The following is a 24957-nucleotide window of genomic DNA, read 5'->3' on the forward strand; positions in this document are numbered from 1 at the left end:
AGCAGGGACAGAAAACTGGGTTGTTGCTGTAGTCTCTGGCAGCAGCTCTGGAGGAGCTGTGTCCAACAGCAGATGAAAGGACCTCAAGACTATGGTACATTGTTTTCTTATATCTTGGATGTCTTTTGATACATGTGATCCAAATGAATGGGTTCTCTGTAATAATTGGATCCTGCAACCTATTTAACTGATCCTATCACTGGGCACCTAACAGGAACAGGAAGCATAAATCATTTTAATTTTTACTCCTTGCTTTCTTAGAAAAACAAAACCTTTTTTTTTTTTTTTTTTTATTAGATCCAGGCAGAATCTTCAGTTAGAGAAATCTGCATGGAACATCAATTTAGATATGTTATGGGATGCCTCATCTTCCTGTGCTGCAGCAGCACCTTTCTTTTAGAAATTAAGATTAATAGAGTGCAACTTGGTAGGCAAAGCCAGAGCCATCAGCCTGTGGTCATTTGGTCAGAATGCAGGATTAAAGTAGAAAAAATTACTTAAACATACCTTGCTAGGAGCACTGGGTTGTCAGGGCTCCAACTGCTTGACTGAACCACTGCTGTGAAGAGCAACGGTGGGCAGGGCTCATCCTCCTCTACAAAGTCACCACAGGGTGAACTTGGCAGGTTTCTGTGTTTTCTCCTAGAAAAAAAAAATAAAATCAGAGATGGAGTTAAAACTCAAATATTTGTGGTGCCATATCTCTGCCAAAGCACTACAACTCAGGGTAGGTATTGAAGTCCAACACACACATATTTGTTAAACATCTACCCAAACTCCTTCATTATTTGAAATAAGGTAGTCATGAGCAAAAGAAATTTCTATTTGGACCTGAAATTGCTTCCTCTATTTGTCCTCAGTTCTCCCATATGCCATGGAGAGAGTAAGTGCCCAAACTTGTAAATGGTGTGATCTCACCAGATAGAGGTGCTTGAGAGTGACAGTGCCACACCCAAACTGGCGTTACCTTTGTGACATTTCACAGCAGGCACAGAACTTACCCCAGTTTCTACCACAGACAGAGGGCTTTTGTAGCACAACTAGTTTTTGGGGTTTTGGTTTTTTTATGGGTTTTTGGTTTTGTTGGTTTTTTTTGTTTGTTTGTTTTGGTTTGCTTTTTTTTTTTTTTTCCTCTCTGAAAAGTAACACAGCTGACAAAAGTATTTTGGTGTCTGGTCTGGAAAAGAAAAGGTGACTTCTCCCACCATCAGCTCTGAAAACTCACTCTGACACCTAAAAGAAAAACTGGGATATTTCTGGCTCTTGTATCTCTGATAGCAACTAAAACACAGATTCTTAAACTCTGCTGGAGAGCCACAGAGAACTTTAGCCTCAGGAGACTGCTGCCCTTGGACCTGGGAGGTGCCCTCTGCTAGGAGAGGGTGCTTGAACATCTGCAGAGGGAGCAGGGTTTTTCCAAGGAGGAATTCAGGCTTTGTGAAACCATTTGGATAAGGCCTTAAGCAACCTAGTTTAGTGGGAGGTGTCCCTGCCCATGGCAGGGGCAGTTGGGACTGGATGATCTTTATGGGCCATTCCAACTCTTTCACACTCTGGGATTCTCTATCTCTTATTTTTGGTACTATCTCCTGTGCTCTGTTTGAGCCCTGTCCAACAGGCAGCTCCTCACCGGCATTCCTGGGGAATTCACCACTATTTTCTTAATGTTAGACTCACTGAAGGGTTTAATACACAAAACATTGGCTCCCTCACTTCATCATATTTTAAAGAATCCTGGTTCAGCTTTGCTCTTGGGCTGTCTTGTGGTGCAGGACCACAGCATGGCCCCATTTCCCTGTGTCTGTATGATTTTCCCCTTGAGCACATTCCTGGTAGAAGCCAGGGTAGGATTTCCCATCTGTTTACAAAGGCTCTGAACTGCAGCAAAGGACCAACCCCTCTATATTAGGGACAAAGCACATCTGAGCCCCTCTGTAGCTTGTGAGATTCTTCTTTGCCTGACACTAAAAGAGTTGGTGAAACTCAGATACAAGGCAAAAATTACATCCTGCCACTCTTCCCCTTCTCTGTTCTACTTCTGTAGAGCAGCCCCAGGGAATGTCTCCAGTCTCTATAAAGCTGGAAGAAAGCTGAGGCACAAGCCATGAATCTCTGCAATGCAAAGGTTCTTCAAGCCCCCTCTTTTCCTTCCTGGGCATGCCATAGCCTGGACACAGTGGTGAGACAGCAGCCAATAGAGCAGTGCCAGGCATTCCTACCAGCAGCAATGTCTTTATACCTCTGGAACCGGGCAAAGAAATAACGGTGTCACCAGAGTTATATCTGCATTCAGCATTCCCTGTTAATACCCTGCTTTGATAGCACGACTGTACATCTTCATGGTCTCTCACCAAAGGGCTGTATTTGGATCTTTTTCTTGTTCATTGCTCAATAAATAATAATATTTTTCTTCACGGACTTAAATTCAAATATTCTATCTAAGCTGCATACCTGTGAGTAGTTTCCCTGTAGGCCAACTCCTCTTTTGAGAAGGATTTTGTAACAAGTGGAATGGACTAGCTGATTCCCAGCCAATTATTTATTCAGAGAAACTTCTCCCGCTTGTGAGCAGACTGCAAAGTCCTCAGGTCTGTTTCTCACTCAGAATTATTCATGGCTTTTCTCAGTGACAGATAGTTGGTCTGCAAAAATGTGCATTTCACAATTTTTCACCCGAAGAAAGCTCAGTCACTCAGGGATCTGGGAACGTGACAATCCATACAAGAAACAACAACTGTGCTGCACTTTGGACACTGACAATGCAACACTGTCCTGAAAAAGGAGCTAAAGGTGATCAGGTTGTAGGAAAAATGTTAGGTTTTTTTGGTTTGGTTTTTTTTTTTTTTTTTTTTTTTTTTTTTGTCTATACCTGGACAGCTTTGTCCTGTATTTCTGTAAGGGGAATACCAGCAGGATTGTTCCAAGAGCCAGAGTTTTAGATGTTGATAGTCAATCCCTGTACCACAGACAGCAGATATCTGACACATTTTTGGCTGTGGAGGGTGATGAACTATCAAGAAGAAAACTGAATTTCTTCTCCAATGACAACTTCTGACCCACAACCTGTTGCTTGTTTCAGACATTTTATCTAATTAAACACAAACATGCATTACATTGTTATTTTCCTTAAAAAGGTACAGAAAGATCCCTATCCCAGTGAAGTCCATTGGAAATCTGCTGTACAGTCCCTCCAGGAAATGGTATTTTTCTTACTGAAAAGTGGACCATAAGCACTGTCATCTTTGATATGGTGCTTCTTATACAAATTTATCCTCCATATTTTCATTTCTCAGCAATAAACATTTGGAAAGTTTGTCTTTATAAACTGCTATTTTATCAAGCTGTGTATTTACACAGACATAATTTGCCAGTCCCTTTGTTCACTCGACAGCATCCAATTATCCTCTGAACTCCTTCACAGAGCACTTAATTTCTCATTTTGGCAATTCCTACTGTATTTAAGTGAACCTTTGTGCCCAGCTCTCTACAATCTGTTAATAGCTCTGGCTGCAGACCCACTAACAATTCCCACCACCTTCCCCGTGGCACCAGGGCCTTCCTGCCCAGCTGGGCACTTGTCTTCCTCACCTGTCTTCGGCTGCACCCCCACCTTTCCTAACGCAAGAATTTTTCTTGCTCTCTAGCTGTTATTCTGCCCGTCACATAATATCTGATTCAGTCGTGTTTATTGGTGCCTGGTACCCTCTGAAAACCTTTACATTTTCCTTTCTACAAATGCTGGGCTACAGTAACACATTCCCTGTAACCATGTGTTAACATTTTCATTCTGCAGGAATGCTAGCACTGACTCGAATTGCTCTTGCTTCAGCACCAGGGGAGGAGGGAGAGAGAGGATGATTTTGCAATTAGTGATGCTCAGCTCTGCTCCTCCTCAGGAGTTGACCAGCTGCTGCAGCAGCAGGCCAATGCTCAACATTTGGAAAACCTCCCTGGATTTTCTTCATTACCCTTACAACAAGTATAACTGGATATAGATTTATTTCCAAACAATTTCATTGTGTAAACCTTGTGTAAACAAGAAATATTTCATACTTAATTAATATTTTAAAGGGAAAAAAAAATCCCAAATCCCAAATCCCAACCCTCTAAAAAAATCAACAGAAAACCCCTACCAATTACTTCGATTAGGATAAGGAAGACTTCATTTATGTGAGGCCCTGACATGTTGTGAAGTTGTCCTTAGTAATTGGCTTCAGCTTTAAGTACGAATCCACTTTTAAAATTACTCCTCACGTGTTTTGTGTCCCTTTCGGACACGCCTCTCTCAGCCCTCCCCAAAGAGCACCTGTTTCACTCTGGCTGGGATGATGTAAGGCAAGATCCATATGTTAAATGCGAGGGTGTCCTCTAGTGGTGGCAGAGCTGGAGCTTTTCCATGGGACACGGGCAATCCAGGAGGAAAAGATCCAGGAATGCTGATTCCTGTACATTCAGTGCTGCCCCAAACGCAGGCATTTGCTCTCTAAGCAACGTTTTTGCTTTCTTCTTGCACCTTTTCCTTTCTTTTCTTTCCTACTTGTTTCATTACCTCCTGTGGGATTTTTTTTTTTTTTTTTTGCTCCAAACATCCATACAAAAATAAAAACTACACTTTCCCTAAAAGTGGTGGGTTTAGGAGTTGGTGAAGTCATTAGAAAACATGCAAAGTGGAATAACTTCATTTTGAAATCTGATGCTACTTTCACCAGAAATCTGCACTTTAATTTTCACCAGTGCGGTGTAAGTAATTAATTCATACTGTTCAGTACCAAACTGCAAACCCTGCAGCTTTCTGTCCTTTCCTCCACTTCAGCTACAGGTCAGCAGTACAACACTGGGAGCTCAGGACACACAGAAAATACCACTCTCAATCTCCTGAGCAGCATTTTTCTGAATGCCTGAGCCCTCCTGAAACTAACTTCACATGGCAGGTGGCACTAGGTTGTTCCACTCATTAATTTTTGTTGATAATTAAATTATTATTTTTAATATAATTAGTGAAGCCTCGGTAGCATGGGTTTGGTTCTGTTCTCAAATGATATATCTTGTGAAAACCTTGCAGCCATTCTCATGAAGATTCATGGCCCTGTTTGTGTGTCTGTATAGGAATATAAAAGATAAAAGGACTGTCAGCTGCTCTTTATGTGCTCTGCCGTCCTGTGGATTTGTTGGCGTGTCATCAAAAGGAAAAGATTTCTTTCTGTATGTTGCTACAAAGTAGCAAGAGCTGATACACAGTAATTACAGACAAGAGACTGAGTTGAGCAAAAGGAAGGAGAAATCCATCTCTATTCTTTGCCCTGTTTTGCTTTTTCCTTTCAGGGAAATTTGATGTGTATTCTTTGGGGCAATAAAGACCAAAAATCCTGCACACGAATCAAGATGCAAATGTGCTCGTCAGTGTTGCTGCGCTGCCAGGGAAGGAAAGCAAAGTTCTGGAGTTCCTGGGAGAATGAGGACATCCCCGAGGGCACCCTGGCAGGCAATGCCAGAGGCCACCTTCAGGGTGCCCACACACCCTCAAGCAAACACATCAAACCACAGCATCTGGAAATTTTTGGTTTGTGAACTTGGTCTGAAAACATCCTTGGAACCACAAAAGTCTGGGAAATTTTCCATCCTGCCAGTTCTCTCCCTGCAGAATAATGCTGTTGCTGCCAATCCACAATCTACAGAAAACACATTTGTTTTACCCTAAGGCTGTTTTTCAAATCTGTGGATGACTTCAGGTCACCTGCATGAACTCTGAGGTTTTGTGTGAAGTTTCATTTTTCTTGCTCCAAACAAACTGATGGAATATACAAAGATGGGTAGAGCAGGCACAGAAATTGATGGACACAGCCATTGTGAGATGAAAGCTCGGTGATGTGGGAACAAGACTGGGAGGAAACAAGTTTGAATGATGTGTTTGGGTGTCAGCCTCCAGCAGGTTACAAAGTTCTGCAGTAAATGTGATTCCTTTCACTTCTGACAGCTTGGAGAAAACAAAGGTCAGACGTTACCTGCTGTTTTGGATCCTAGAATAGCTGCCAGTGGAACATCAGATATTAATAATATTGGTGTTTTCATCTGATTCAAGACTTCCATTTCCGCTAAGGAAGCATCTGCTGCTGTCACGAAATGTAACTGAGATTATTGATCCATGACTCAGGTGCAAACAGTGGGAGATTCCCTCACACTCCTCAGGCTCAGAGGATATTGGGAGCTAATGGCTCCAGCCCCACACTCTTCTCCCAAAGGATCTGCCAGGGCTGACAGAACTGCCCAACTGCACTGCCTGATTCATGCTGACTCTCCAATACCTGCCCGTGTCCATCTCTGACTTAAACCCTCTAGGCACAATAATGTCCCCACACCAGCACACCTCATTCACTCCATCTACATGTTCATCCTTTCCGTCTGATTATTTCCAGCTTCTCCGAGGCTGTTTCCAATGGAAATAATTGTCAGTATCACACACTAATCCTGCAAGTATACTATTCTTCCTAATATTCTTAGTCCTTAAAACACAGGGTATTTAAAAGAGAAGAATCACAGTCTGATGTGTATATTCTTCTACTTCAGGACTTTTGTAGAAAACCTCTTATTTCCAGTCTCTCATGACAATGTGCAGTTGGTGAAATGTAGAATACTTTTTTAATATAACAGTAATAAAATATTTTAGTGGTAACTCCCTATTGTAGGACTTATGCTAAAAAAATTAGGTTACCTCATGTCAGTTATATGACTTCAGGTGGAGTTATAAATACTTTTGATAGCCAGGTTTTACAGTGCAAGCCAAGAAAATGTTCTATATAAACAGAGATATGAAAATTATTTATTACTGTCACTGGTCAATGTTACATGAACCTTTCTGCATTCTTCGTACCACCTAAGAACAAGCACAATTCTCCTTTACCTCATACCAAGTGATCTCACATGGTAGTCATGCTGAATTATGAGCCTAAACAGGTATCCATCACTGTGGAATTCCACAACTCATTAACTTAAAGGTGAGTAAAATGCTTTAAAAAAAAAAAAAAAAAAAAAAAAAAAAAGTGAGGGGCAGAACAAGTGAGAAATGTGATGTTATATAATTAACATCAAAATTGCTCATACATATCTTGTTGTACCTCAACATCAGCAAGACTGGCAGAACCATCCTCTTAAATAAAAAAAAAAAAAATTAAAATGTTTATACTTAGTAATCCCCATTCATTAATGCTAAGTAGCTTGAAATAGTTCCCAGTACCCACCACAGCATTGTTGGCAAAGCAGCTTCCAGTGCTATGAAAATGTTCTATTTCTGTAATGCAATTTAATCAGTATTAATTCACTTCTTATTCACTGAAAGGCCATAGTCACCAGAAATATTCCTGGCACTCTTAGAGGAGAAGCATGTGTAATTCCATCAGAAATGCACTGCACTCCAGGATTCAGGATAGCATAGCTAAAGGCTTCCAAAAATCTGTCCCATTCCACACCACTGTCTGTCTTCCAGAGGTTTCTGACTCATTTATACTTATTTAGATTAAGGCAAATCTTGAGGAAATATTTTTATTATTAAATGACAAAAAGCTCTATTTTTCAGCATAACACCATCCACCAATATAATTAATTATTTCTTGTTAGGTCAAATGTTCAACTTATTTAAGAAAATTCTCAGGGAAAATCTGATTTCTGTCAGCCATTGGCAGGAATACAGGCTCAGAGAAAACGGCTGCTCTTTAAGAAAAATCAAGGCATTTTTGCAAGCATTAGACTGTGGCTTTATATTTTATTTTGCTGTAGCAATCCAGTTTCATTAAAAAATGCAAGTGGAGATGTATTGAGGTGCAAAATAAACTTGGGCAAAACCAGAAAAAAGACCCAGGAAAAAAACCCAGAAAAAAAAATAGAGAAATTAACACCTTCTTCTCTCACTGCAAGTCCTCAAAGGGCTCCTTCTGTGTGCTATTTGCTTTCTTTCTGCTAAACCCTCTGGCCTCTGTTCCGTTGAAAGCTGCTGAAGTTTTCAGCTAAAAACCTATTGAGCTTCAGCCTTAAACCAGGCCTTCACCAGCCACCAGTGAAAAATTCATATTCCTGACAAACATAATTTTGGTCTCACTTCACCAACAAAAGAGAATGTCTCTACAGGAAGAGCAACATTAACAACTAATCTTCATTAAAGCTCTTCACTGAGAAACAGAATGGAAAACTTGCTTCTGACCCTGCAATTGGTCACTGCCAATTATTTTTTCCCCAAAAATCCCTTCTCGTTTCATTAATGGTAAAGCTGGCCTGATTTTATGCCATCTCCTATTTTCAAGTGAGTGGGCAGCACAGCAAAGCCCACAGCTCTCACCTAGGCACCAACAAAAGAAGCCTAAGGAGAATTTTGCACAGTGCCAGGATGGCTCTGAGATGATCCCTGGGATGCACAGGGTGTCACCTGAGGCCCAGCAGAGCAGGGGCCCTGGAAACTCATCCACACTGGAAAACTCAAGGAAGTGCAGGAACCTCTGTTGCCATTCAACAGTTTGCACATTCCCTGGGGCTGGGCAGAGCTGTCTCCCCTTGCACACTGTTACAGTCAGGTCTGTCAGAGCCTCCCTTACACCCTTCCTCCCCCTCCCCCCCGCCCCCCCCCGCCCCCCCCCCCTCTTTTTGGAACTAAGCATTTATTTCAAACACAGCCACCAGCACCTCCCTTGTTACATGACAGCTCTGTGTTAAATCTGCCATGAGGCTGACATGAAGACATGAAAGATTTTGCAACTCCCTAACCCATCTAAAATGTTTCAGCTCCTCTTTTTCACCTCTAAGGAAAATGCCTGAATGATATCTACATGAGAAAAGGGGAAGGGGGAACTCAGAGCTGAGAATTCCACTCCACCGTGTAAAAACCAAACACATCATCCTTGGAATCTATGAAGAGCAGAGAATATGTGTGTAAAACTTGCTAACCCAGTGACCAAGGCATTCTCCTAGGAGGAGGATTTATATGTCTTTTATAGAAAGCCATGGCTGGATAAAATAAAGTAGTCCCTGGAGATGGCACTGAAAAGTCAATGTTTCCTGCCAGATGGCACACACACACACAGGGCCTGTAGGAGCTCCCCCAGCTCCCAGCAGAGCTCCATGCCCCGAGGACACAGCAGGAGCTTTGCTGTGTTGGGCAGCACTTGGGCTGATCATCAAGGAGCCTCTGCCTCCATCACAAACACTTCTTGATGCAAAACCAATTGCTACATGTACCCCCCAGCCTTCAGAGAGACCAAGATATGGATCTGATTCTGGTTTTATTTTTATAGACCAGCACAAAATGAAGTGTGAGGAGGCTGATAAATGCACAGAGCATGGTGCCATGGTTACTAGAGACATTAGATCTCTGGCTGAGCAAACTGCTGCAGGAATGACTTCTGTATACACAGAATTACTCAATTATGTCAGCTGTGTGTCTATAAAATGTGATGCAATTGGATTTCACAGATGCAGGTGGTGGTTGGTGTTTGCTCTGCCTGCGTGAAGCTGCCTCAATGAACTCTTTTGCTCTGCTCAGTGGTGACACTGCTTCCACTCTAAATTCTCTGACCACACCAGCACTGCCCTTACTCCCAAAAAAAAGATTGGCACTGAGCTGGCTGAAACTGTGACACTGTCATATAATTCCAAGCAAAATAAAATGTGCCAAAAGGCATTTAGTTTTTCACTCTCTCATGGAAAATACACCATTTACCTTGCATGATATGGTAGATGCCAAACAAAGCTCTGGAATTCTGTAAACCCGAGTAATTGCTGTCTCTGGAATTGCTAGCATAGCATGATACTGGTTGCAGTTAGCCTGCTCTAACCATGAGCCAAAGGCAGAGCAGATTGCTGGGGCTGGTCCAGCTGAGCTGTGACTACATCCAAGGACGGAGGGTTCACTGCTGCCCAGTTGCTCTGGGCCCCTGTTCCATGTTTTCCCAAGCACACTGAAGCATGATTCGATGGGGTACATTTGTAAGATGAAGCAAAGCCTCGTCATCTTGCTTTGCATCTGTTTTTGCTACTGCAAAGTGGAAACAGTGTTATAATCATCATTCTTAAAGTGGTCAGAGACCTGTTAATGAGAAGCATGACAATTGTCACTTCCACTTACAAATTCAAACTGAAATCTGAGAACAAAAACAAGTTTAAATGCAAGCGTGCAAGAGCTGTTTTGTTCCAAAAGTAGAAGAAGGAATTTATCATACTCCCAGATCTGATGCTAGACCTGTGCTGCATGTAGCTGCAGCTCAAAGAGAAGAGACGTCAGTTTGGATTTTGGGGGTTTGGCAAAAGGACATGATCCCAGGAATGAGAATTCCAGAGATTGCAGTAGAAAGCTATCCCTCTAATGGGATAGAGGTCTCATTAACCAAACAAAGCAATGAGCGCTGGGGTAACAGCTGAGAGACAAAAATTATTGATAATGGAGCAACAAAATTAGATCCTCTAGGATTCCAAGGAGGAGGCAAGATCCTGCTGTGAGTCAAGCACTTATTCTTGTCTTGGATGCAGAATGATATGAAGTGAGACTGCAAACTAGTCACAGGTACTTGAACACTAAACTGCTCCATAAAGCTTTGACTTTAGGCATGAATAGAACAGAGCAGCTCAACTTCTAACAGCAGCACAAAGTGCTGAGGCCTGGCTCTGGCTCTCAGCAAATGTCCACAGGACAAGCTGTGCCCTTGGAAAACACTGTCCTGAAAAGAAAAAATTAATCTTCTATGTGCTTGTGTTAAAGCTACACAACACACACACCTGGGAATATCTGGGGCTCCCTTTTCTTGGTGCCCACAGGAAATGTGGGATACAACATTACCATGGAGATGAGCAAGACAGCATTTGACAGGTTTATTCAGTTTGCATCACACCCAAACAGCAGCACGCCTGTGAGTGGCTATTGACAGTAACCAGCATTGTAGTGCCATGGATTTTACACTCATAAATTACTCAACTGGCCTTAAGCCTTCCTTCATGCCAACACAGCACCACAAATTACAGAGACACATCCATCAACAGCTTGTCATTAGCACAAGCAAGTGGACTGTTCCTACCAGTCTCTGAGACAATGACAGAAATTGTGTTTGAACACAGGAGTAAAAAACTAAAGGTTTTTTTTCCCTGAGATTCTGCCTTAGAAAAGTATCTCTTGATGGTCTCAGGCTAATCCAAATACAGCTGATAAGTATCATTTGGTGGGTTTTTACAACTAGTACTCTTTCATATCTCAGTTCACATCTCTTTATGATCCTTATCCCTTAAAAGCCTTTGATTGATGCTGTGAAAGAAAATTTCTGGAATCCTAATCTTCTCCTGGCTACTTTCAGCCACTTACTGTCAGACAACCCCTGCCAATGATACTCTCAAGCTTCAGATACTGGTCACAAATTCTGGAAATAGACAAGTTCCAGTCTCCCTGCCCCTGCAGCCAACACACAGAATTTATCATTTACTTCCCTGTTCCCTTGGCACATACAAACACAACTTCTGCTTAGTCCTCCCTTACCCCATAGCTACAGCAAACAGCTTCTGCATTTCATTGTCCTGGGACTGCTGGATACAGACAATGGCAGATTAATGGGATGATTTTTCTGAGAACACAATTATTTGTCATCTATTTGAAATTTTCTTATGGTGTTCTCATCACTGACTTAAATGCGGTGGTGTAAGAGAGAGGGCAAGCTCAGCTCATGAGAAGCTATAAGGAAAGATATGAAGGGGAACTGCTATTCTTTCAGTAAATTCTATCTATTTAAACACAATTTCAGGTCTGTGAGTGGATGTCAGGGAAGCAGAACAGAGCACAAAAGGGGTCACAGGAATGCAGGGCTGACCTGCACAATCTCACACACCGCTGCCAACCCAACAAATCATTGAGGCACTCAGCTCTTAAACAAAATGGTTCACCACCCTTCTGCAACACTGAAGTGAGACTTGGAAGCAAAAAGACACAATTATTCAATTCATGCTTTCATCATTCTTTTATAAGTCATTCCCACTGCTTTGAAGAGTGAATTAAGGAGGGGAGGATTAAAGATAGAAGGAAAACAAAGGATGAAAAAAGGCAAAACATGAAAGGATAGCAATGACACAAATACTCCAGTTTCACCTCTCAGTAACAACTTTCATTTTTAATCCTTCACTGACTGGGAGAGGACTATGTGTATTGAAGAAAAGTGCTCACATACAATTTGTGACTATTCTAATTAAATTTTTAAAAACCCAACAATGGGGAATTTCTACCAAGTTATATTGAATGTTAAAATTAAACTGAGAAAACTCAGTTTCTTATTGTGCCTGCATCATTATCTGGGTTTTCATCTGAATGGCAAAAAGCTGCAATTAATCCCTGATTTAGTCTTCTTTTCCATTCTGTATGGACCAATGGGATTTAACAGCTCAGTTTTACTCCCATGCACATCATCTCTTCTATAAAAGTGCTCCTACCTGCAAGCCCCTCATTGAGCACAATGCTTATTCCAACTGGTGCTACCCCAAAATCTGTAGCTTCCTGTAATGACGGGAATAGTCTGTTCTTGCAGAATACTGTAACTGCAAAATCAGAGTGCTGAGTTTTCATTGCTGTCCTTGGTAACCCCCACGAGTGATTTCTGAAGTAAACTGGAATGGACAAAGCTGACAGGCACTTGGCACATTCCTGGTAAGTCAGAAAAGGGCAAGGAAAGGGCTCAGCAAGTGTCCCCAAAAGGATGACTCCGTTGACAAATTCTCCTGTGAGGGAGGAGGCAGCCCATCACTGGGATTAGCTCCTGACCACACTGATTTGGAACATCCCAAACAAGACAAAACAACTTCTTTCCCTCATTTCTAGCATCTTCTGATTTATGTGAGTCAAGCACCTATCAACTTGGACATGTACGAAGACATGCACATGGAAAAGGATTTAGAAAAGCACACACAACATTTTACCTTTCGAAGAATAAAACAGAATGTGTGTGCAAGCAAATTCATCTGCATTTACATCCTTCCTGCTTTACACCTGCCCATCATAGGAGAGGGAGAGCCACAAATGTTGCTTTATCATGCATTCCATATGGGAAGCAGTTCAAGCTTGTTTCTAAATACCTTTTATTTAAGACAAATATACCCTGTACTAGCACCAGTCCTCTAAAACAGCCATTTCAGCAACCACATGTAAGATGTGCTGTTCTAGTGATAAGAGCAGTAACAACAGGATTTGAGGTGTCAGGGTTCAAGATAATCTCTTGGCAGAACACCAGGAGGGAGTTGTAGGAAACCACACTATAAATCTCCTGAGGTGCTAAGACATTTTAAATAGTGAATCTATGTTATCAAAGTAGCAATTGTGTCATCTTTTTCCCTTTGCTTACTCTGGTTATTTCTAATGCACTCACATAGCTGCACTTAACTACTAGACAGTAATTGTGTATAGGACTGAGTGTGAAAAGCAATGATTTCACAACTATTTCTAATGCAGCTAAAAGCTGCATATTAAAGAAAGTGGCAACATAAATGCTTAAAGATCCTAATACAATTCAAGAAAGAAAAGGAAAAAAAACAATCAGTGAGACAGAGAAGTAGGAATAAAAGCAGCCAAGGTGTTGGTTTGAAGGCCTTCTGGAGGCACCAAACCATCACTCAGCAAAGAGTAAACATGGCAGGGACAAAAAAGAGAAGATGCAGAAGATCCATTTTCACACTCATGTTTGACATGACAAAATAATGGGTCACTACGACAAAATAATGGGTCCTACTTGCACAACCTACATAAACTACAAACATGCTTTTCATAGAAGAATAGAGAATGAAGGCGAGAAGGACATTTTTCTAGGCTGATAAAAATCAGAGTTTGAAACCAGATACTTATTGACACAGCAAATCCTCAGTTCAGAAGAAATGGGTAAGTGGTGCTGCCTTTAGTGCTCTTCTCTCATCTCCCAAGAGTAACAATTCAGAGCTCTCACATAACAGTGTGAGAAGAAGGTGCTTACTTCACTACTGCCCCTGTTCTACAGACAGGATGGAGAAAGTTCCAGTATCAGGGAAAAAAATTATTATTAACATATTAACATTTCTCTGAGAGAAGCATTTACAATGCCACCTCTTGTTGAGTGACAAGGTGCATTTGTTTCTTTAGAACTTGTTGCATATCTTTGTGGAAGCTGTTCACTGTCCCACTTCACTGCACACCTGGCACATCCTCTCTGGATTTTTCTCCAGAACTGGATCCTGGCAGCTCAACAAGGGAGAAAAGCCATGGTCTACTGTAGTGCTTGGTAATTGGAGACACCCAAACTCCATCTCTATTTTCTGTTCAAAATGTCATATTTCTTCACAAAAAATCCCATAGAAATGAAGCACTGCGTTTTAGGCACAGAAAGCCAAGAATTACTCCTATAAAACCCAGGCACTGAGCAGAAACAGAGCTCATGGGGGAGCAAAAGTTTTCACTTTAAATACACAAATATTTCTAAGCTGGTTAAGATCTGCAAGAGCAGCTCCGGATTTCAGGCTGCAGCTGTTGTGTGACAGTCCCAGCACAGGAAAATCCTGCCCATTTCCACAGCCAGATAACCTCAAACATGGAGCAGCTGGAAGGGTGGGCACAAAGCAAACCCACTGCCAGAGAATGGGAGACAACACAGGGAATCTCCCTGCTGTTACTTCTAATATGCGAAGGAAGCTGCCCAAGAAAATCATCAGGGCTTTTACATTTGCTCTGTTGTGTCCCAGGAGGAGCAGCACCACCTGTACCACTCAAACAAATTTGCAAAGCTGATTCTCAGTGAGATTTTCTCTTTCTGAAAAGAAAAAAAGGTTAATTTTCATCAAGAAGAATCAGGACACTCATGGAAAACATAATAAAAAGTTTGCTGGTTTTAAAATTTCTGTTTATTTTTTCCCATCAAAAACCAAATCTATGCTCTTTAACATTTTGGACTTTTTCTAAAATTTTCACTGGGATAAAACCCAAACTAACTACTTAATGAAATCCAAGCCTCAGGATCACATTTCCCTGCAGATGTACAATGAAAAATATTAAGTACAGCTTCTAAGAAACCTTTCATTGCTGGGTACTTAGCAAAATTGATTGAAAGTCAGATTTTTTTGCCCACTGGCAAATTCTGATAACTCAGTGTCTATTTGCATTCCAAATCAACACAAAAATTTGAAATATTCATAGATTCTGTAAAACAAAATGCACTTAACAATTTTGCCATAGAGAAAATTGACTTTTCAAAGTAATTTAAATGCTATTTTTTCTTTCTTGGATATGCTTCTCCTGGAAGTCATCATGGGGACTTGTAGCCCTGATTTTGCCCAATGAGATATCATATGTATTAGGGTTTTTTCACTCCACCAATTCAAGCGCAATTTTTGTCAAAAGAAAAAAAAAAAAAGTGGGAGTTACTTAAATCCAGAGCTTTTCCTACCAGCATATTGCTACTTTAAAAAATTAAGCCCTTAGGTATCAAATGAAATTTGAAGATGAAAAGAAAAATATTTATACCCCAAAGTAGCCAAGTGGCCATTCATCATTAAAGTGAAAATCACCTCAAACCCAGATTTAAGTTATTACATTAGAGACTTGAAGCTAAACCTTTCCTCTCTCACCACAACACTATTGCTTAGTGCAGGCTCTTTCCTTAGTTTTTTTCCTAGGAAAAAATCCAAAGTAAATGCAATTTTTTTACCTAAAGCAAAACAGGAATGAACCCCAGTCTCATGTGGTTTGTGAAATGGGAAAAACCTTCTCTTTTTTATCTTTTAGATATATTTTTAAGCCAAGTCTATTGGGACAAGCTGCAAGCTTGAATAAATCTCCAAGTGCCTCCACAGTCCTGTATTTCACACTACAGCCCATGCACTTGTGTTGTGCAAAAGCCTGGGTTGTGTAAAACTCTGGACTATCCTCAGGAAACTGGAATAATGGGAGAAGAGAAGGAACTGACCCACACATGAACTTATGAACTAAGCAGAAGGTGTCATTTTATATTAAACTTAATCACAGCACTTGACCATGTTTAACAAAGATCCTGGTTCCCCTGTTGGGGTGATCTGCAATCCAACAGCCAAAGTCACTTGGAGAAACATGTCAGCACCACCAATTTAATGGCAATTGTTGCTGGAGTCACACCAGTGCCATCTTTCCCACTTCCATATGTTGCTATAGGACACGTGAAAGCACAATGCGAGCCACTGCTATTTGTAAGGTAAAGAAGAAGAAGGTTTATTCTTTGACTTTAACTTTTATACTTTTCTAAAGGTGACAGTGGATTGGAGAGTGAATGGGCCACCTCTCCAAAGATATTGGATAAATCACTAGTATATTAAGTTTCTCCACCCCCATGAAGGAATGTAAAACAATATGTTGTTTATAGAAATTGTGTGGGAAAGTTTTTTAACAGAATGTAAAGTCAGAAGGCTTTAGAAAATCTTAAGAATCAGGGTGACAGCCATACTCTATTATGTTCTGAATATGCAAGTGGACATCAATTACAGCCCAGGACTCACAACCCCAAGGGACCCTGCTCTCATGGCTACACAGAGCAGGCTACATGTCCTCACAGCAACAGCCTTCACACACCACACGCTAATCTGTGCTTGGAACGCCACTTCTAACATGCAAAAATGAAGACAAAGGATTTGAGCCTTTTTAAGGATTTTTTTTTCCCCTAAGGGGCCATAAGGGAAGTTAGTGTAGCACGAGCTTCAGAGCCTACAGTGCATCCCTTCAGCCAAGCAGAATTAATGACTAATTAGCACTGCTGGGGGCAGCAGTATGAACAGGTATTTATACATATGGGAACTCTCAGTTGTGCTGGACATTCTCCCTGGCACAAAACAAGAGGTTAACTGTGATAAGCACACAGCAATGGAAAGCTGCCTTTAGAGATGCTTTATATTCTCCCAGCAGGGCCACTTTTTAAACTATCTGAAAGTGCATTATGATTAAAAGCATTGTGAGGCACTCCGAAGAGGCTGTTAGGCTGTGCCTAGGACAAACAAAATGGAAAGCAGACACTCCAGGTTGATTGCCATCATATCTGGTCTCGTTCAAGAGACAGAAATTACCTATATTTATCCCATTTGCATCATACACATCAGGTAATGTATAAATAGAGACGAGTGTACAGGATCTTGTGCTGAACTACACCAGTGAGTCACCAGAGAGGGGGAAGGATAATCTTTTCTCCTGCCTGTACAGGCAAGATAGTATTTATCATCAAATTAAAGGCAAGGCTGAGGTACAGGAAATTCTGATGAGAGATACAAGGGAGGTGAAACACAGACAGGGACCCAGATAAGCCATGGGATCTCCTTAAATTCTGCTGGACAAGGCCCTGAGCAAACTGACTGAGCTGAAAGCTATCACTGATTGAGGCATAGACTTGGACTAGAGGTCTCTAGAAATCTTTAAAATTTAAAGTTTTCTGTGCTTCTAAGAGGCAACATGGACCAAAATAGAGAGGCAGTTCTGGGAGTCCACAGCATCTGAGCATCTACCTGGAACTGTGCTTTTCTTTGAGATGCAGCAATCTTTGTTTTCTTGCTGGGAGACACTTTTTATGATGCTCTGAGTGACGGAAGTCACATAACTATAAATCTCTCTCAGACTTGAGGAAAGGTGGGTTATACAGGGACTGCAGAATATTGCATTAGAACCCTTACAGGGGGTTTAGGGAATAGAGGGCTTACAGAAAGGGAAAATGCATCTCACTTGTAGCAACATCATTTAAATCCAGTTCTGGTGCTTGCATTTATCTCCACAGTGCTTTCTATCATAAATCAGGTATTATTTTCCTTCTGCACAACAATACACAGTACAATCAGCAGCAACACCTGGGCTCTGCTTTTCTTAATAGCACCTTCATGCAGTTATAATGTAAAATACAAGAACTGGAACTGGAAATAAACCAGAAATGCTAATTTGACACTTGGAACTTTATTACAATTTAAATTAATTTTAACTGTAAACTTTTTCTGCTATGTCATACTTTTCAGTAACATCTTTTTCATCCAGAGGTGCTTTCTTAATCATCATCACTTGTGTTTTGGATGCTTTAGACTTATTTTTCCTGGTTTGTTTTTGTTGTTTTTGTTGTTTTGTTGGTTTTTTGTGGTTTTTTTTTTTTTTTTTTTTTTTTTTTTTACAGAAGGCCATGGGTCACTTTGAGCCAATTTTATTTCCCTTTATGCAGTGAGTGTGCCCATCACTGTTCTCTGCCATGTTTCAGGATGAACAGAGCTTCCTCCCAGTGAGGTACATACTGACCTGCAGGATTACTGCTGCCTTTGTTTGATCTTTGACATCAGGCACTTGTAATGAGGCAGGCCAGAAGTTTAGGCATGACACCAACATTTTAACTGTATTACCTTCTGCTTACCTGACCACATTTATAAAGGGCACAGACTAAAAACCCTCATTTTATCATCCCTGTTAATGCTCCTGTGTTGCTGGTGCTGGCCTCTAAATGTCTGTGCAACACTTCAAGTAACACTTCTGTAAACTGCCCCTCAGTGATAAAAATGCAACAGCATCCAAAACACTAAGGGGGAAAAGTATAAACCTGTCCTGATGTCAGCTTTGTCTGCCAGACCTTTGGAAAACCATAGAGCAAAAGACACTTCACCTGATCTGCAATTTAACTGCAAATGCAGCTGTGAATGTGTGGTAGTGCTTAAAGTGTTCCTTGCAGAGCAAATTCTTTCTTACACATCAGTTTACACCTTTTGTACCTCTGAGAACATCAACTAGCCTCCAATTTCCTTTAGCTCAACATTACATTGATCCACAAAGACCTTTGGGAGCGCTCCTCCTTCTCATGATATTTTTATTTTCCTGGGGAGAGAGAAAGGGTCATGGTCACAGATAAACAGTGCATTGAGTTTCCCTTCCAAGCCCACCTTAGCAGTCCACGAAAACACCTTCCAAAGCTCCTGCAGCCGGCAAAGCTGCTGAGTGCCAACGCCTCCAGCAGCCCGGGGCTGAGGGAAAAGCTGGAGAGGGGCCAGCACTGCCCACCGACTCATCACTGTCACTGCTGCTCTCCAGTCAGGCTAGAGAAAGCCTGGGGCTTTTGTTCTCCTTGATTTACCAGCCTCCTCTTGTGTATTGCCTGGGAGCACCTTGAAACCCTGGTGTCACAGTGGCTACAATAGCACAATTTACAGTAATTCAGAAGCAAGCTAATTAGTGACAAATGTATGCAAAGTTCACTTACCACATCACTGAGATTTGTGAAATGTTTGCATCCAGGCTCCTATTTTCCTATTCCTTGTTCTGCCTGATTAACACACGATGCATTTTCTTCTGTCTTGAAGTTAGATGTCTGAAGCTTTTCCACAGGAAATTACAAACAATTCATATTTCTTGAGTTAACATTCATCGTTTCACTAGAAAGAGAAAACCCAGAAACATTTCATAAGTCTTAGGTCTTTTATTTCCCATGAAATCAAATAATCACCAGTACAGGCTGATCCCAAAATCTTGTTTACTTCTATGGGCTTGAAGAAATTATTTAATAAATTTGGGTCAAATGCTGCTTTAAGATTAATAAGTGATTTACTGTTAACCTTAGGCAACCAGAATTCCATTTTGTATCTCTACCAGATTAGCAAATTTGAAGTAATCCCCATCTGCCATACACCAGCTAATTATGCCTCTTTTGCTACTTATGGATAAAGATGGACAACACCCAGCACTTTATCAAGGGTGAAAAAATGGTTTATGGTGTCCTCATGTGCACTATACAGACAGGGATTTCTGAATGGGAATGCTGAGAGGAAATCAGGCAGCTATGCTCAAACCCAAACTCAGTATCACACTTGGATCTAAACTGTGAATGTGAGCTGCACCCAAAATGTTGCCCATATGTTATTTATTTACCGAGGGATTTGAGGAAAAGGAGGTTAAATGGCACATTCAGACAAGCTCTGATAATTCACATGTGGAGCAGACACAAAATAAGGAGCTGCAGTTGTATGGCTGGAGGCAAAGGGGAGACAGAGAAATGGAGAGAAGGAAGCAAGAGGTCTACAGCTGAATCATGCGCAGTCTTCCCATCATTTTTGGTTTTAACAGAATCCTTGGATGTGCAAAAACAGTTTAATTTGCCAATTTGTTGTTAAATGCCAGCCTGTGCCAATAACTACTACACAGAGCAGGTGAGTAACTTACAACAGTTCTTACAAAAGAAGGCAAAAATGTTACTGACAGTAACATTTACGTCTCCCTCAACTGATTTTATGATACTTTCTTTTCCCATGCCCACTCCTTAAAATGAAATAAATTGGAAAAAAGAAAATTCTGACTATATTTAGAAAGTGTAACGAGCCATCCTTGACTTACTATTTTTGTGAGTGACCCTACACCTCCAACTGCTCATGTTCTGTTCCATCCACATAGGTGGGAAGGCACAGTGACACTTCATTCAGGATGGAATCACACCAGTTTAGAACCACTGAGGATCATAAATATGATGCTAATTAAATGGGTGGGGAGCAGGGGAGGCACCACACAAAAACGCCACAAAACCTCTATGATTTCTGTGAATAAACACCCAAAATGCAAATTCTACAGCTGGCAATTGCAGAGAAGCTCTTCTGACTCCCTGCAGATTTCTTTTTAGCAGGAAGATTAATTAAGGTGCGTTGTTTTTCTTTTCTTTACACACAGGAAATTCCCTCTGCATCTGCCACACAGTGTGATTCTTTCCTTTTCAGGAACAGGAATTGAAAGGAATCCCTGAAGCATATCAGAGTTGGGCTCGTGCTAAATATCAACCATACTTATCTTCTAAAATATGATATTTGTCTTATTTGAAACATGAACACTAATTCAAGGCTTGCTATCATTTTGCCTCTGCATTGCTATGACAACTAAAGAAGTTAATGGAATACATAAAATACTGCAACAAACCCAAGCTTGCTCCCCAACATTTCTAGTTCCCTTTCTAAATTAGTTCAGGGAAACAGCAATTGGGTCACTCTCATTTTAGATCTCCCAACAGCAAAAAGGCAGATTTCCCTGATTATGGTAAAGAAGCCAAAATTGTTGGTTAATTAAGAAAGCCATTCAAATTTAGAATTCACTCAAATCCCAGAAGTGAATGTCAAGGCTATCTTGAGTCAAGAGCACTGCAAAGGAATAAAACAAGGTTTTATCAATATGTCTGTGCCACAAACATGTAGAAGAATACAGGGTCTTATCCAGAATATGAAAGAAAGAAAGAGCATCAGAGTTGAAAGCAGGATTGGCAATACGTTCAGATCTGTCATGATTAGGGCCACGGGGATTATTTTTTCTCTGCCAATCACAGAGGGGAAGACAAAACACACCTCTGATATTTTAAGATTTTGTTTTTAAACATATGAATGGTCATTCAGGTTGAAAGCTGTACATCTGGCTAGAAGCAGCACTAACATTAGCCACAAAGGAGGACAAGCTTAAACAGAGTCACAGGATCTCACACAGGTGCCAACAAAGCCTCGCTGCTTTGTAGCCCCCAGAGAGCAAAGCCAGACAGATGCCTGAGGAATGCACAAATCCCAGGAGCAAACTGGATTATGCAAGGAAGGGACACAAAACCTCCACAGACAACTCTGCTGGGGCTGCTGAGGGTCCAAATGCCTCACCAAAGTGCTGCTTTTCCATGGACAATCCTACCAAAAAAGTTAATACTGGAAGTGCTCACCAGCACAACCCACACAGCTGTGCCAAAGGACTCCACAAACATTGTGGTCTGTGATAATAAACAATAACTTCAGGACACCCAGAAACGCATGGTCTTTTCTATACAGTACTTCTAGATTTGCTAAAGACAATTTTGTTGAAAACCCCTCTATATCTACCAGTGCTCTTCTGAGTGTACAAGTCACACCTATATTGTTTTGGGGTTTTATTGTTATTGTTATTTTTATGCAAACCTCCTCAGAAGACTAAGTGGGATCAGGGGGTTAAAATAAAGATTGAAATTTTAAGTCTTACGACAGCAGAAAGCAACATATTCTCAAACACCATGACAGGGGAAGGGTATGAACAGCCCCAACTCACATGACACAGCCTGGCAGACATTGATTCCCCCTCACAGGGACATTCCCGCCCTGCTTTCCCTACAGCTCTGTGGAGAAAAAATGCAGCCCAGATGCCAGGGTCTCTGGCGGTCCAAGGATCAAGCTCAATTCCCAAAATTGTTTGGAGTACAAGCAGCCAAAAGCGTTCTGGCAAGCAGTAGGGCTGTGGGTGCCGTGAGGGGTCCCAGTGCTGGGTGTGGCCCTGGCGACCCCTCAGCCCCACCGCGGGGGTAAAACGACAGCCTGCCCTGAGGGAAATCTTAAAAAAAATAAACATTTAAGTGTCTTACACACACTGTTTATAGGGAAAACACGTTTTCCTGGGATCTGACTGATGTGTGTGGGATAGTGAGATAGTTTGTGTGCCCTTTGCACCCTGATGGCAGTGAGGACTGGAGCCCCCTCGCCTCAAGGTCCATCCTTCCCACAGTAAAACAACAACTATGGACAGCAGCTGGAAAAGTGAAAAATTCAAAAGTCAGTACATAACAAATTCAGATGTAAAAGAAATTTTAAACAAATAACCCATGTGTGCATGCACAAGAAAAATCTGAGAGAAAGATGTCTTGAACTGCCATATTGATGATTTCTCTCCGGCTCCAACTCCACAAATCCTTCTGCTGAGGGAGTCACATCCTGAGCAATAGCAGGATATAATTTAAAATGCACATTGTTTATTCCTCCTGATACATTATACATACAGCTCAGCTGGCTCTAATGCAGGAGCAATCCAAGCACCGCACTATCAATACAAAAATTCATTAGAAAACACTCCTGGCCTCAACCAAAAGAGGTCATTTTTCCCTCCTTTTGGATTTCAGAAGTAACCTTATGCAAAGAAAAAAAAAGGGATTACAGTTGTAATGTCAACAAATTAGGGGAAAATGACAGTAAATAGTATAGTGTCTTTTCTGACCACATTAAGGCTTTTGGAGTTTCAGTATATGAAGGGTCTTCTTTACCTCAGTGAGCTGGGTAAAACAAGGTGTCTAAATGTAGAGAAAAAGAAAATATCATCTGTCATTGGCCGTAACAGCAAGAAGATAAAATTATTTCTATAGGTTGAAAACAGAATTGCTCCTGAAAGAAATCACTGCTGGAGAATTATTTTTGGTATAGTCTTCATCAAAATTTTAAGAAGCAGGGGGAAGAATTATTTTTGGTATAGTCTTCATCAAAAGTTTAAGAAGGGGGGGAAGAAAAAAATGTGCATTGAGGAAAAGAAACATAATAAGAAAAATGAAATATTTCACATGCCTACTGAAATATAATTTCTAAATGGAATTAAAATTTTAGGAAATTTTACACAATTAACCTGCCACATTTTTCCTTTTACCCATTTATGTGGATGACATAAAATATACAAACAATGTACTAAGATAAAGATGTCATACTGATTATATTGATTCCTTTTTTTTATTTTAATGCCATATAAACCAAGACTTGAGACCAGCTTAGGGCCAAAAGACATGATATGAGCTGTAATATTTCTGATCAAGCCATGATTGATTTTTTTTTTCTGTTTTCTGAACAGAATCAAGGCTGCTTCTTTCCACTTTTGCACCACTGTGGCTGCATCCAGCTCAGGACTGTAATTTTGGGCTATTTGAGAATCAGATCAAAGCATTCAGCAAAGCTGCAAGATGTCTATATGAAATCTAAAAGTGCCTTAGAGACTGCATGGAAAATTCCATTCAGCTTTCTGAATGCAATCAAGGGCTCTGTCCTCTGACCATTATTCTTTTTTCAGGTTTAAAAAGTAATGTGTTGTGTTTGCTGAATAAGCTTCAAATGATTAATCTGTTTGGTACAAATTATTATATATATTATAAAGGTCAGTTAAGGAGAAAAATTGTTATTTTAAAAGTTAGCTTTCTTTAACTTGAGGTTTGATAATTTTGCCTGTTACACCCCCACCCTTTTCTTCTAAAACAGTTAGTCTAAAGAAACCTGATCAAAGATAGGTGGTCTTCATTTTTCAGCAGCTGGAAAACCTTTCTTTCTTTAAATTCTTTCACTGGAAAAAAAGGACTGAAGTAATTTTGCCTAACATTCCATCAGGTTGAAGTCAAATAAGAGAGATTTCAGCTCCAACAATGAACACTGAATGTACAAATCATACATTAATCATTAACGGTCTTTAATCAGTTCTGCCTTGACAAAAATGCTCCAACATGAACCAGGCACTCAAAGCAGCCTCTTCTCTTCCAGTGCTTCATACTAAGATGTAGGAAATGGCACCCCATGTTCCCAAAGCAAATGAGAAACACTGAATATATTGAATGTCAGTGTGATCAAAGGGATCACCTAAAACACTCATTGCATGATCTTTCCATTTAAATACCTTTTTGTCTGTATAACTCTCAGACAGGATTTCATCTCAATTTGCAGAGAGCATTTATATTTATCCAGCTAATTCAAACTGCAGATACCATTAAAAGAAATGCACTAATACTTTGTCATCATCCTGACAAATCCCAAGGGAATGCAAATGCCTCACAAAATCTTTTTAGATTAAACCCAAGGTATGTCACTAAAGCAATCTGGCTGAAGACTCAAGCCCCTGACATCACCCAAACTCATAGCAGCCATGTGATGAAAAGCAGCACAACGCTCTATGATAAATGTACAGACTTTCCAAGACAGGTGTAATAACTGCTTACCTAGACAACTTTCTGGAAGGTGGACATAAGCGTGCAATGACAAGTCAAATGGGAGAAAACCCTCCAAAAACACCATAGGAAATCCAATCCTGAAGCGTCAAATGATCAAATAATCAGTTTGTTCTGTGTCAGTTCTATTTTAAACCAGGCTGTGTGTTTGTATTAACAGCCAGGGTACAAAATATAAATAGGGTTGGAAAGAAGATCCAAGATAGCAGTGACTCCCCAGAACTACAAGACT

At 40.7% G+C, this 24957-nt stretch overlaps 1 long non-coding RNA gene across 1 annotated transcript; it reads right to left on the reverse strand.

Annotated features, from left to right (window-relative positions):
• Positions 1–350: 350 nt before the first annotated feature.
• LOC140683769 (uncharacterized) lies at positions 351–19560 on the reverse strand. The gene is made up of 2 exons (XR_012055202.1): positions 19203–19560; positions 351–642 (listed from the first exon to the last, which is right to left on the reverse strand). It is a non-coding gene; the product is annotated as an uncharacterized lncRNA (long non-coding RNA).
• Between the last annotated feature and the right edge of the window lie 5397 nt (positions 19561–24957).

The sequence above is a fragment of the Taeniopygia guttata genome, chromosome 3 (genome assembly GCF_048771995.1).
Source record: "Taeniopygia guttata chromosome 3, bTaeGut7.mat, whole genome shotgun sequence".
Classification (NCBI taxonomy): domain Eukaryota; kingdom Metazoa; phylum Chordata; class Aves; order Passeriformes; family Estrildidae; genus Taeniopygia; species Taeniopygia guttata.